This window comes from Carettochelys insculpta, chromosome 13 (assembly GCF_033958435.1).
Source record: "Carettochelys insculpta isolate YL-2023 chromosome 13, ASM3395843v1, whole genome shotgun sequence".
Taxonomy (NCBI): domain Eukaryota; kingdom Metazoa; phylum Chordata; order Testudines; family Carettochelyidae; genus Carettochelys; species Carettochelys insculpta.
In genome coordinates, this window is record NC_134149.1 from 38212704 (window position 1) to 38225499 (window position 12796).

The window sequence follows — 12796 nt, forward strand, 5'->3', positions numbered from 1 at the left end:
AACTTCGAAATAGCGCCCGACGCGTGTAGACGCAACGGGCGCTATTTCGAAGTTGGTGCCGCTACTTCGAAGTAGCGTGCACGTGTAGACGCAGCCAAGATGTATATATAGTACATAGAAAGCACCACACAAGATCAAAAAAACCTTCGTCCATCTAATCTAACATCCTGTCTGACAGTGGCAGTACCAGATACTTCAGAGGAACTATATCAAGCACGCCTATAAATAATGCAAACATGGTGAGTAACTGTATTTACAATGACTTAATCAACATTAATACTAATCAGTAAATATAGACTGGTTTAGTAATGCATGTTTTTGTTAATAGCAGTCAAATAGCATCCAGTGCTTTGCAATACTGACACACCCTCAAGAGAGTTTTTAGACCATTTTACTGGTCCAAAAAAGGAAGCAGAGAAACTAGAATATATGCTCAAGAATGACAGAGTTAATAGCAATTTCAAGATTATTAGAAATAATCCAACATCCCTGCTAATTAGAAATCTCCTCCTCAAGTCATCAGTGCCATTTTAACGGCGTAGGTTTTACATATTACATATGCATATACACTGGAAACCTTGCACTTTGGACAATATTTGGCATTCAAAACAGCTGGGTATGTTTTAGAAGAGACTTTGGAAGTACCCACTATACATAAAGTCATCACTTTGCAAAGATACCTTGGGAAAGCCTACTGTCCTGAGCATGGCAAAGCTGAGCAAACACAGAAGAGTTGGAACAAGAAGAGCTCATTGCTTCAGGCGCTTAAGGAGACTGTCGACCTGGCCCAATCAACATGATTGGGAGTTTTGTCACTGACTTCATCACAGCCAGAATTTCATCTATAACACTTCACATATGAGCTATGCCACCCTTTCCCCCTGAACTGTTAATCCTCAGCATCAAATCTGAATCTCCAGATGTTGGAGGCACTATTTCAGGGAAGAATGTATATCAAGGCATCTTGCAGCTACCAGCACTGGACAGTTTAAACACCCTCACAATTTTCAAGCCTACAAAGTTTTATGAACCAGTTCAGGAACCTCCAATATTTATTAGGTATAATATATTTTTATTCACAAAGAAAAAATGTAATCAGCAAGACAGCCATCCTTATTCATTTCCAAGTATATTCCAAGTATTGATTTGGCTTCTTCTTTTCACTGTAGCTGAGCATACCCACAGTCTGATTTCTTTAGCATTCCCCAATGCATTCATATTGTTAGCATTATTTGCCATTCACAGAGGATCATTAGATTTTTAGTCTTCTCTTTTTTCCAGCTAGCTGGGAGGTCCGAGTGCTGAATCAGTTTGTTCCAGTTTTGCCTGGCAAGTGCTTGCTGTATATCCACTCCATCTTCCATATACTGCCTACCCACAGTTTTACTAATGCTCTCCCATTCTTCTGCCCACAACGACTAGTTTCAAGTACCCCCTACACTGGATTCCCTCTATGTATCTTTTGTATCTACCCATACCATCTCAGTATCCTCTCTTACAGTTCTCTGAAACCACAGAACTTAGTCTCACTCCTGATGGCATCAACCATCATGTGATCCAGAATCTTCGTGGCTACAAGTACACTGGAGAGTTTTGTCGACAAAACCCCGGTTTTGTTGACACAACTCACAGAGTGTCCACACGACAAACGTGTGCTGTCGACTGTAAATCAACAGAATGTGGCACTTTTGTTGACAGACTTCTGCTCCCCTTCCATGAGGCAGAAAGCCTTTGTCAACACATTCAGTGGACGGGGGTATGTGCTGTCCACTGAAATCATAGCTTTATGCTCTCTGCCTCCAGACATTCTTAAAGATGCAGGGAGCCCCAGAAACACCACAGCAGGAAGCTGAGAGCATTCAAGCAGCAAGGCCACAAGCTGATATTCAGCACACCCTCACAGCCACTCCCCAGCATCTCCCCAGGCCATGGCAGAGAGCCAGCAGCCCTGCAATGCCCCAGAGCCTTCAAGGGACCGCAGGAAGGGTCAGAGGAGCCCCCATCCCCCAGGGCAGCAAATGCTGGGTGCCATCCTGGACCAGGCCTGAGATTCAGGAACTCCTTGGCCTCTGCACTGAGGAGTCCATCCTCCTCAAAAGCCCCAGTCTGTACCTGGCTCACCCCTGCCCTGGCAACACAGGGCCACCCTGCCTGGGCAATGGAACAAGTCCAGGTAAAGTTAAAGGGGCTGCGGCAGCAACACACCTGGGCCCAGGATACAGCCAGGAGGTTGGGGGCAGGACCCGCAACCTGCCCCTACTGTGCGGAATTGCATAGCCTCCTGATGGCCAAGGACTCCTCCCACTCCAGTAGCCACCCTCAGCATGGTTGAGGAACCCCCACACCACCACCCTTCCCATAACCTAGGTCACCCCAGAAGGAGCAGCAGCCTGAGACCCTGCCAGAGCCCAATGGTGACACTGCATCAGAGACCAGCAAGGGCATGATGGTGATTGCCCCGGACTTGGCCTGGCTGGAGGAATAAGCCCATGTCCAGGTCATCCCCGGACCTGTTTGAGGGACCCTCCAGTATGTGTCATACACCTCAGGGGTTGGGGGTGCAGGTCTTGCCACAGCTGGAAGGATGCCAGACACATGGCAATGGCCTGATCCCAGACACATCATTGAGGAGTGTGAACTCCCGGCATGCTGGCATGCTTGCAGGCGGGAGTCAACACACACTCCCATGGGCAGTACTGCAAGCTGCACATGTGGAGGGGCCCCAGGGAGGGCCATGCTGCTCCTGGCTCACTCATCACCCATGCAGGGACCCCTCTGTGTCCAGACACTCCCACTCAGCCTCTAGTCCATTAAGCGGAGGTGGGAGGGGAGACCTACAGCAGTCAGCCCAGTCCCCGAGGTATAAGGCAGCCCCCATGTGGCAGGGCCTGCCATGTCAGTCACATATGCTGGTGCTCCCAGGACACTCCCATGCCTTGGCCTGAGGGGTGGTGGCTGCTGCTCACGTTGGGTGGGGTCAGGGCCTTTTGCGCTGTGTTACATGAATGACTCACTGTCTCTTCTCCTTGTCTTCCTACAGCTGCAGCATCTGAGGCCTGAGTGACCCCCACCTCACCATCAGGGCTACCAAGCTCCAGCCAGGAGCCAGAGCCAGGTGTGCCAGGACCAGCAATGGTACAAGCCAGCACCCCACTGGGGCATCGGTGTGCCCATGCCTGGAGGGGCCATCAGCAGCAGGACAATGACCCTCAGATGGCTTATGCTGCCACAAGCCTCACTGACCTCAAACATCCCATTTCCGCAGTTTCAAGTACTCTAAAGTGCTCCTGTAACCCACAAACCGACTGAGTGTGTTCACTGTCCCATGTGGTTGCACTTAGACCACTTACAGGGAGAAAGAATGAGTCTGTCCTACAGACTTTGCTGACAGACGAGCTGGCTTTTGGCTCCAACTGCAGAGAGGGCCCTGCACTAAGCTCCACAGATCCTATGTTCAGTTCGGCCCACTGCTGAAAGGTGTTTGCCATTTTGTCATGGATCTGGCATACAAATTAATCACCATCTTGAGAAGCTCCTACAGTACCGCCATAGAATCATAGAGGCACCCACAGTCTAGTCATTTCATCAAACGATTTCTTCAGATCAAGGGAAGCCCACCCTTGCTCAGGATTTTCTTCCACTGTGTTTTCCTACAGCTGTCTAGAGGGAAATATACCATTTGTTTGCTTTTTTTTCATTTTCTAGAGGTGGTTAAATTATTACTACAAATATTCTTATTACATTAGTCCCCTGAGGCTTCAAAAAGACAGAGAATTCCCATTGTCCTGGGTAGTCATCAAATTCACGCGAACAGTTAGATCTTAATTAGAGTCATTGATATATAAGTCAGGGCTTTTTCACATGAGCAAGCCTGTTTCAAAGATTACAAGATATAAGCACATTAACAAAAAGTTAATGAACATTAGCAGGGTCCACACATAAAATTAATCCTAACAGGCTGGTATGAGGTATATTCATTCCTAACTTGTGGCAAACTACATATGCATGTAGCAAGCCTCAGGGGTGGGCTTACAACCCAAATTCACATCTGGATTTCAAACAAACGTTACCCAGGTGTGTGGGGGTTACATACATTAACCAAAAAAAAAAAAAAAAGAAAGAAAGAAAAAGTAACAGTGAAGGCGAACTGAAAGTTTTAGGTTCATATTTCTATCACTACCAAAACTGAGGTTTTGGGCTCCTCACTAGTGAAATTATTTGAACCATAAATTTCATAATTTAACTTCATTAAAGGTCTCTTTAAATTAAGGCTCCTAAACATGCAAGTAAAACGAGCATGGTTTACCTCTTAATTTGATTTAACATTTATTTGTCAATTGGCTTCTACTTTGGTGAGGCTTTTCTTTTTTGCGCTATGCAACACATCTAAAAGAAACAGGGACCTTCAAAATTTCCCTTTTTGGGCAGCAGTACTCTTCCTGATCAGGAAACTCATAAAAGGAAAAAGCACTAACTTAATGGGGGAAATCTAAAATAATAAAATTAACAATTCATCAAAAATAAGCAATCATTTGTCATCCTGTCCTAAATAGATTACCACTGGATCACCTCCAAGAAGCCATGATAGGCTCTCCATGGAGCATTACTTACGGAAATCCAGAATTACATAACGAGATCTTCAACTAAATCTATGCCACTTTACACCGGTTAGGAATCTGGCCCATAGAGTTCCGTCAGTATTATGTCCACACCAGTTGAGTCACAGTCATAGGCTGGGTCTACGCTAGAGAATTTTGTAGACAGAAGGGGCCTTCTCCCTATATAACTCAGGGAGAATCTACACACTTAAAACATTCTGTCAACAGGGTCTCGACAGAACTCTGCATGTGCCTCGACAGTATTATCCCTCAAAAATTTGAGGCATAACAATCTGTAGACAGAGTACTGTCACCGGAAGCACAGTGTAGATACTTCTGTCGACAGAGAGGGCTTCCAGTTGGCGGGCAGCCCTCTTCGCAGAGCTGCCATTCCACTTTCTGGCACCAGAGGGCAGTGCAGCCTGGCAATTCTCTGTCAACAGAGCAGGTTGTGTGTAGATGCAATCTGTTGACAGAGGTTGGGTGTGGCCACACTTGGCCAAACCTTCACAATGGCTGATGGCCAAATCAAAGAATACTAATGAGATGCTGAGCTGAATAGTCAGCACCTCATTAGCATTCGCATGCTTCCAGCCACAGCACTTAGAAAGCTCCACTTTTGAACACGCGCGGCTCAGCGAGGCTACATGGGGGTCCTTTTCAAAAGGACCCCGCACATTTTGAAATCCTCTTATTCCTCTCAGCTAAGGGGAATAAGGGGATTTCAAAATGTGCAGGGGACCCCCCATGTAGGTGGGCCAAGCCAAGCATGTTCAAAAGTGGTGTTTTTGAAATGCTGCATCTGGAAGCGTGTGAATGCTAATGAGGTGCTGAATATTCAATTGAGCACCTGATCAGTAATCTTCGATTTGGCCATTTGTATGGCCATTTCCAAGTTTTGTGCCAGTGTAGACACAGCCATTCTGTTGAGATTTCCCTGTTGACAGTAGCTTCTGTTGACAGAGACTTCTAGTGCAGACATAGCCATACATAAGTACTTCTCATTGAGAGTCTGCACTTTGGTTAAGAAGCTCCCAACAACTGGACAACTAACTTGCACTCACTCTGGGAGTCCTCCTTTTTATGCTCATGAGTATTAATAACTTGTTTGGATAGGTAAGAGCCTATCAAAGGGAAAGGTCAGAATTCAAATTCAAGAAAATTATAATGAACAATAAGTCTTATCCAAATGAAAAAGGCAAGCATGGAGAAATAGGCATTAGCCAATTAGCCAGTTAACTGTTCATACTACAAAACTAATAAGAGACAACCTAATTCCCAAGTAATAATAGAGAAATGGTAAGATATAAATATGGCAATTAGTGGGACTCTAACTTCTGATGTGTCCATTACTAGAGTTATCTTCATAAATTATTACGCAGTTTAGAGTAATGCATGGTAAGGGGATGCCATATGCCTCGTTTGTTGGAGATATTAAATAAAAGTTAAAATATAGCAACCGCTGCTGAGATTGGAGCAAAAACAAATGTTACTTTCATAATGGATCTACTGTTACACCATTTTATACCCACAGTTACATTTTTACTGACTACCTGGCTATTTTTATTTATATATATAAATGTAAATACAAATATTTAAATATATGCATTTATATATGCAATTTTATATTTAATCAATACTTTGAAAAGCTAGCTATAATTCCACAGAACATTAAATAGCTACTCCTTTTGAACTTATATTAGAATTTTTTAACAATCATCATGTTTACAAATACTGTCTCTCACTAGGGCCACTTCTATGAGTTTTCTTTCAGTCAAAGCTGTCATCTCACTGGCATTTCACAACATGAGCCCCAGCCCGATTATGTAAATTAGCATTTGGAAAATTCAGCTCCCCTTTGAATGCATGAAAAAGTTATAAGGTACATTTATAAATGTTTGGTTCGGTTAGCAAAATATTATGCTGCATTCAGATGGGAATTGGAGTTCCAAATTTTTGTGCTGTATCAGACTCACTTCCAATACTTCCTATTTTATTGCTAATTATACACAGTAGAGACATTTATAAATAAACCCGAGTCACTGTCTGGAAACAGGCAGACTTGATAAAGTGTCTGGCACTACAGTAGGTTACCTCAAGTCTGCAATATTTTTATTTTATTTTATTTGAAACCCACAATATAGAATATATTTTAGAACCATCTGCATAAACTTGTCTGCATTTCTCAAGATCTTCATTCCAGTGAGAGACAATGACACAAAAAAGATTACAGTTGTATATTTCCTATAACATTATCCTACAAGTGATACAATACCACAATTATTGTTATTCGATACCCCACTACGGAAAGTAATGCTGAGGGACTCACTTCAGAGAGAAAGTGGAGGAGGATGCCTGTCTTTCTGTGCTAACTGCTTTAGTTACTAAAACTAGTAGCTGGGAATTATTTTCCCTATCCTCTTTTGGCAGTATGTTCATTTTATACAGACAGAGGTCTGTCCATAAAAACACATTAATTTGCCTCCATCCAAGCAGTGTAACATATTAATTTGACGCCCTCAGCTCAGGCTTAAACAAAGACTGTGAATGGCTGGCTAAATACAAAAGCAGGTTCCCCTCCCTTGGTGTTCACACCTCCAGATCAACTGCTGGTAGTAAGCCTCACCCTTGCTGACTGAGCTAACCTTGTTATCCCCACCTTTGCTCTGGCTTATTTATACCTGGCCCTGCAGATTTCCAAGACCAGCATCTGATGAAGTGAGTCTATGCTCACAAAAGCTCATGCTCAAAACTTTTCTGTTAGTCTATAAGGTGCCATGGGACGCTTCGTTGATATTAACCACTTGACACTTCAAAATGTCTGGACATCAAAATGTAACCCCCATGACAATCGTAAGAAACCTGCCACCTAGGACTTCGTCCTTCTCACTATGATGCACACAACAGTTACCCAGAACTCTACAGTGCCACAGTAGACAGAATTCTATCCTTGTGATGCAAAAAGCACAGGCCCCTCTTTGCTGTCAGCTATATACAGCCCATGAAATACAAATACACAGTTCAAATTCCATCATTCAGGGTCTCAGAGGTTAATGGAAGGCACCTTTGCATTTATTACAAATAAGGATATGCAATAGCATGTGTCTGCTAATGTTATTTTTCCTACTGATGCCTTGATCCCTCACTCAAACACTTCTTTTCTAGCTCTGCTTCCATTTTATGTCAGTTGTAGTGATTGCCTGAGTAGATGAAACAGCAAAGAAAGGAATTTGGGTGAAGAGAGGAGAAGAATAATCCATGTTAGGGAGTCCTATCGGGTATCATTTCACTGATCTGAATGAGGATGGAGCAAAAATTCACATGGGGATGAGCCCAACCAGAGCCAAGACTCTGAATACCTTCACTTACTGGGAATAGATATCTTTCAGTTCCGGTCTCCAGATCACAATATAACCTTATTATTTTGGTTTCAGAGCAGAGCTTATTTTTTATTTCCTATATGGCTGAAATCTAGAGACAATAGTTACTCTTGCTGAATGAGGAAAGGCATTTTCCTCTTCCCAATAATAATGTTAGATTGGTGTCTGTGAAGTAGAGTTAAGCTGTCTAGGGAAAGTGCAAGCAAACCCAAGGGAAACTGAGGATAGCTAGACTGGATAGATTGGATAGAGTTGTCCTTCATGCTCAGTTGTTTTCTATAGAGAATCTGCAGGAGCAGAATTATCTATGAAATTATGAATAAGCAATGACCTGTTCAGCCTCTACTACTTTCTAACTGTAACTGACACAGGAAGAAAAGAAAATTAGCAGCAGTCTTGTCCAGGATTACCATTTCCTTTTAACTTCATAGAGTCAACATTTCAACAAATATGTTTTCACTAGGGACCCTTGCTGCTGACTTTCCCTGCAAAGCTGGAAAATACCTATTTGTTCCTTAGGAAAGGAAGGTACAGGAAAAACTTCGTCTTCAAAAGTTTGAGAGAAATAAGTACTCTTCTTCCTTATTAAAGGAGAATTATGGAAATTCAGGGTAATAGGAGTTGAAGGCTGCACAGCTCAATTTTAAGTAGCGACAAATTAACCCTTGTTTCTCTGCTATGCTATCTCTTTCATTCTTCCTCTATCAACACCTGTTAGCCGGTGGCCGGGTAATGTGTGGTGAGGTACTCCCCTGGGGCCTAAACAACCCAGTTTTTTACTGTTAGAGCAGGGAGCTCCTAGCACTCTCACCCACGGCCAGGCTGTAGTAACCAAACGGTTAAAGTTCTTTTTGTTGTGCCGGCTGTGTTGCAGTGACAAAAGGGTTAACAGCAGTCAGGCTCAGAGCTTAACTAGTTACAAGTTTATTAAGATACAGTTATAAGTGTGTGGTTACAAAAGGCTATTGTTTACTTCTTATATGCTAGCAAAGTACAGGTGTTAACAAGTTTCGTTACAATCCAATACAAAGATATCTGTTACCATCTAACACAATGATATCTTGACACAACGACATCTAGTTACAGAGCTCTAATTCTTTAGCTGTGCACAAAAAAGTCGGAGACCTAGCATGGGTGTATCTTACCCTCTCTGCGTCTGTCGATACCAGCGTAGCCAAGCCGGATCGGTCACTCAATTCCGCAGAAAGACGAATATGAGGTTGGGTGTCCCCAGTTGTGGACCTCGGGAGGCAATCACCTGACCCAACCAGCAGGTAGTTGGTGGAATGCACTCAAAGTTAGAGTTCTGCTGGGCCCACTTTTTATACCCCTTTTGGCTTACGTATTCTCTTCTTATCTAAGGTGCCAGATCATACTGGTCTGGCTTTGTGACGCCAGTTTGTTACAAGGGCATTTCTTACTTAATTTGCACTTGTAAGACAGGAGATAAGCAATTCAGGAGTACAGGACATTCTTTTTGTGTGGGCGGGGCACTTCCCCTTCTGGGATGGTTGTGTGTGTGCATCATATCGATCAATGCCAGCTGGGGTGATTTCTTGAGGGTCCCCCCCCCCCCCTCGTGTTGACAGTTTGGCCTGTTAGCCTTCTATCTGTACTTTCTGCTTCTCAGGGTCACGATAAGCTAGCACATCTGGGCTTCAATGAGGGCATCAAAGACTGTGCTGTCAGCAGCCGTTTCCGTGCCCTGTGTGCTTCCCAGTGGGGTGGGGGGCAGCGAGCAAGCTGGCTTGTAAGGGGGAGACTTTGGCTGGCTACAACACAGCAACCTTTCTGGCCAAGACAATGAGCCTGCAGTTGAGGTTTGGTTACAGGATATGATAGGACAATTAATACAATGATACCCTAAAGTCTGCCAGGTGGATGGGCTGGACAATAAGGCATGAGGGCCAGATTTTGCTCTCAGTGAAATTAGCAAAAACTGGTAAGCAATTATGGTACTGATTTAGTTACTCCAGATTTACACTGCTGTAAAAAACAGCAAAATCCTTCCCAGTGAGGAGAGCAGGGTCCCACTCATCCTAGGGCTAGATACATTGATTGCCACTGATCTCACTGGAATTTGCCTGGGTGTGACCAACAGAAAATTCTGCAATTCGTTATTTGCCTTCTTCCATATTGTTCAACTGAAAAAAATTAATTTCCTGGCTGTGAATGATGGTGACACTATCACCATTGGTGAATGATAGGACAACTTAATGCACTATCTTTGGAGGATATTTTGTATACAGTTTGCAATTAGTTTATATTTTTTGTTGCCCAGGAATTCTATGCACTCCACAGGGAAGCAGTAAGGTGTGCAAAATTACCTGATGACCCTTAAGTGAACGGCCATGCTCGGGCATGTTACAGTGAATTGCATGGGCACCTGAACAACATGCTGAGGTACATGGGGTGGAGGCAGGGTCCAGAGACCCTTTTAAATTGTTCTTGGGAAATATGCCTCAGCACAAACAGGCTAAAGCACTAACTCCACACCAAGAACTGAGGAACCAAGTGAATTGGGCAAGTCTAAACCAGTCAGCAACGGAATTTACTGAATTGCTTGCAGACTGCACTATCTGCAGCTTCCCCCACCCCCCTGTCTAAAATTGACAAACAGGAAAAAACCTATACAGGAAAGATCCATGGCCTCTGACCTAGAAGCCCAGAGGTGCCAGCTGCATACCTTAAAAGGAAAAAATAAGTATGAGATGTACGGTTGTGAAAAATGGGGAGGGGGGCTGAGAGAGGCTGCAGGCAAAGAGAAGCAGAAGCAACCAGGATGTGATGTGTCAGGCCTCGGGTGGAGCCAGCAAACAGCAGGACCATAAAAGGGGGGCAACAACGTAAGGAGGGAGAGGAGCTCCCGAATCCTGGAGAGACCGGACGCTGTCTGTGACACAGACTGATCACCCTTCGCTGCTCCTCCTGCCTGCTCGCAAGTTAAACAGAGTAGTGCGTGAATATCTATTGGTACCACGAAGAAATATGTAACAGTATAGCTTAGACAGCCAGATGCAGTGTTTTGTTGTTTTGTTCCTGTACCTGCTCAGCTGCATCAGTAAAGTTAGCATTTGCATTTTTCTCTCTGGTTTTCCTTTTAGTACCCTGCCATAGCTATGTGTACTACTGTGTGTATGTCTTTAGTTTCATGAGCCTGTAAGGGTCACGTGTAAGGCTGAGGCAAAGATGCCCCAGAACGGGCTTTGACCCAATGACCAGAAAGTTCTATAAGCAAGCTGCCTCAGCTGGGAAGCGTGGTCCGCTGAACCTCCGTGTTCTCCAGGACAGTTTGTTTGTATCTGTACATCACACTCTCCTATTAACCCTTCAGTCCTATCCCCTGAAACTCGAAACTCACTTCCTGGGGATAGATAACAGCCCTTAGAAATCAGGATAAATAACAGCCAATGAATTCCACCCACCCGTGGGCTGTTTTAGATAACTACTGGGAGTTAGAAAAACCTCAGGGGGTGTTTCTCTTTCTTTTGGGTGTAATCCTATTCCTCTTGTTAGTAGTATGGTGTAAGTCATGGCTATAATTACACAAGTTTTGTAATAGCAAAATCAATCCCCGTGGTGCAGGTCATCACCAAGAAGCAGCCCTCCTTTCTCTTCCCCACTTCAACATTTCACTCACCTCTCACCTCCACCCTTATTTAAGACATGGAGCACAGCATATTTGCTCCTCATAAGGGTCCTCCAGGAAGTGAAAACAGTAGGAGATCATTAAAGCAAATCACTCAAAGTATAACAACTCCAGAGAGGTGCCACTTCTTGTGGAGGCTCACATACTTGGGATCAAACTCATTTCTCTGGAGACTAACTGGACAAAAAAGGATTTTTTGAATAAAGAGGCTTCATTTAAACCAAGTATGAGCAGCAGTTTTCTGTTCCAGCAACCCGCTGGTTGTCCAAACTCTTGTTGAAGGATTAGAAAGACTTCAACCTTGGCCATAGGCTAACCCACACATGTGCTGGACCCTAGTCCTTACTCCTAAGGAAATCCACACTATAGTGGAGAGGTGATATCTAAGGGGAGGAAACCTTAAGAAGGGACCTTTGAGGCAGATAGGGAGGGGGAGATCAAAGTTGCAGCTATTACTGAAATTGTAGCAGTGTTAATAAAATCTTAAGCAAACATACTTGTGTTATGCAAGTCAATTAATAAGAACAGGTGTGGGAAAGGAAAGGAAAGAGAAGTTTCGCTGTTTACAAGAATTAAAAATTACCTCTCCCCTATTCAGTCTCAGCAGCTTCTCTTGCTCGCTCTCTCTCTCTCTCTCTCTCTGTCAAGACAGACACTAAAATACTATCTCTTGTTTACCCAGGCCGAATACCTGATCTGCAGTCTTCTGTAACCCTGTGAAACACAAAGAGAAATACCTACCACACTAACATTTCAGTTTTCTCTCTAAACCTTTCCCAACCAGTAATTTAATATCTTAAAATCCTGCCTGACTTTAGTATTCTCCACATGCACTGACATCACAGTTAATATTGAATGCCTTCCAGTAATAAAGAAAAATTACAGCAAGGTATTTGTTTTATTTTTCATTTCTTCTGAACTCTGAGTCATGCGTTTATTTTAAGAATTAGTTCATAGATAGTTAACTCATTGTATACCTCAGTGTGATGGAAGATACAAACTAAATCTGTATTTTGTTCTGTGGTTTTGCTGCCAAAAAGGGTAAGGGGCCTGCTTTCCTGCAATTTTATGCTGATTAAATTCTGTATGAATCTGAGGCTCTTAATCAAGGGAATTACCCCACATTTACTTAGGGATTTATCTAACAGAGGAATATGGCTGCACTTGCT

At 43.5% G+C, this 12796-nt stretch overlaps 1 long non-coding RNA gene across 1 annotated transcript in view; it reads right to left on the reverse strand.

Annotated features, from left to right (window-relative positions):
- Nucleotides 1-12231, reverse strand: part of LOC142020317 (uncharacterized) — a 145645-nt gene extending 133414 nt beyond the window's left edge. Inside the window, exon 1 of the long non-coding RNA XR_012647357.1 lies at nucleotides 12211-12231. This is a non-coding gene — a long non-coding RNA (uncharacterized LOC142020317). The remainder of the gene's footprint in view (nucleotides 1-12210) is intronic.
- Nucleotides 12232-12796: the final 565 nt, after the last annotated feature.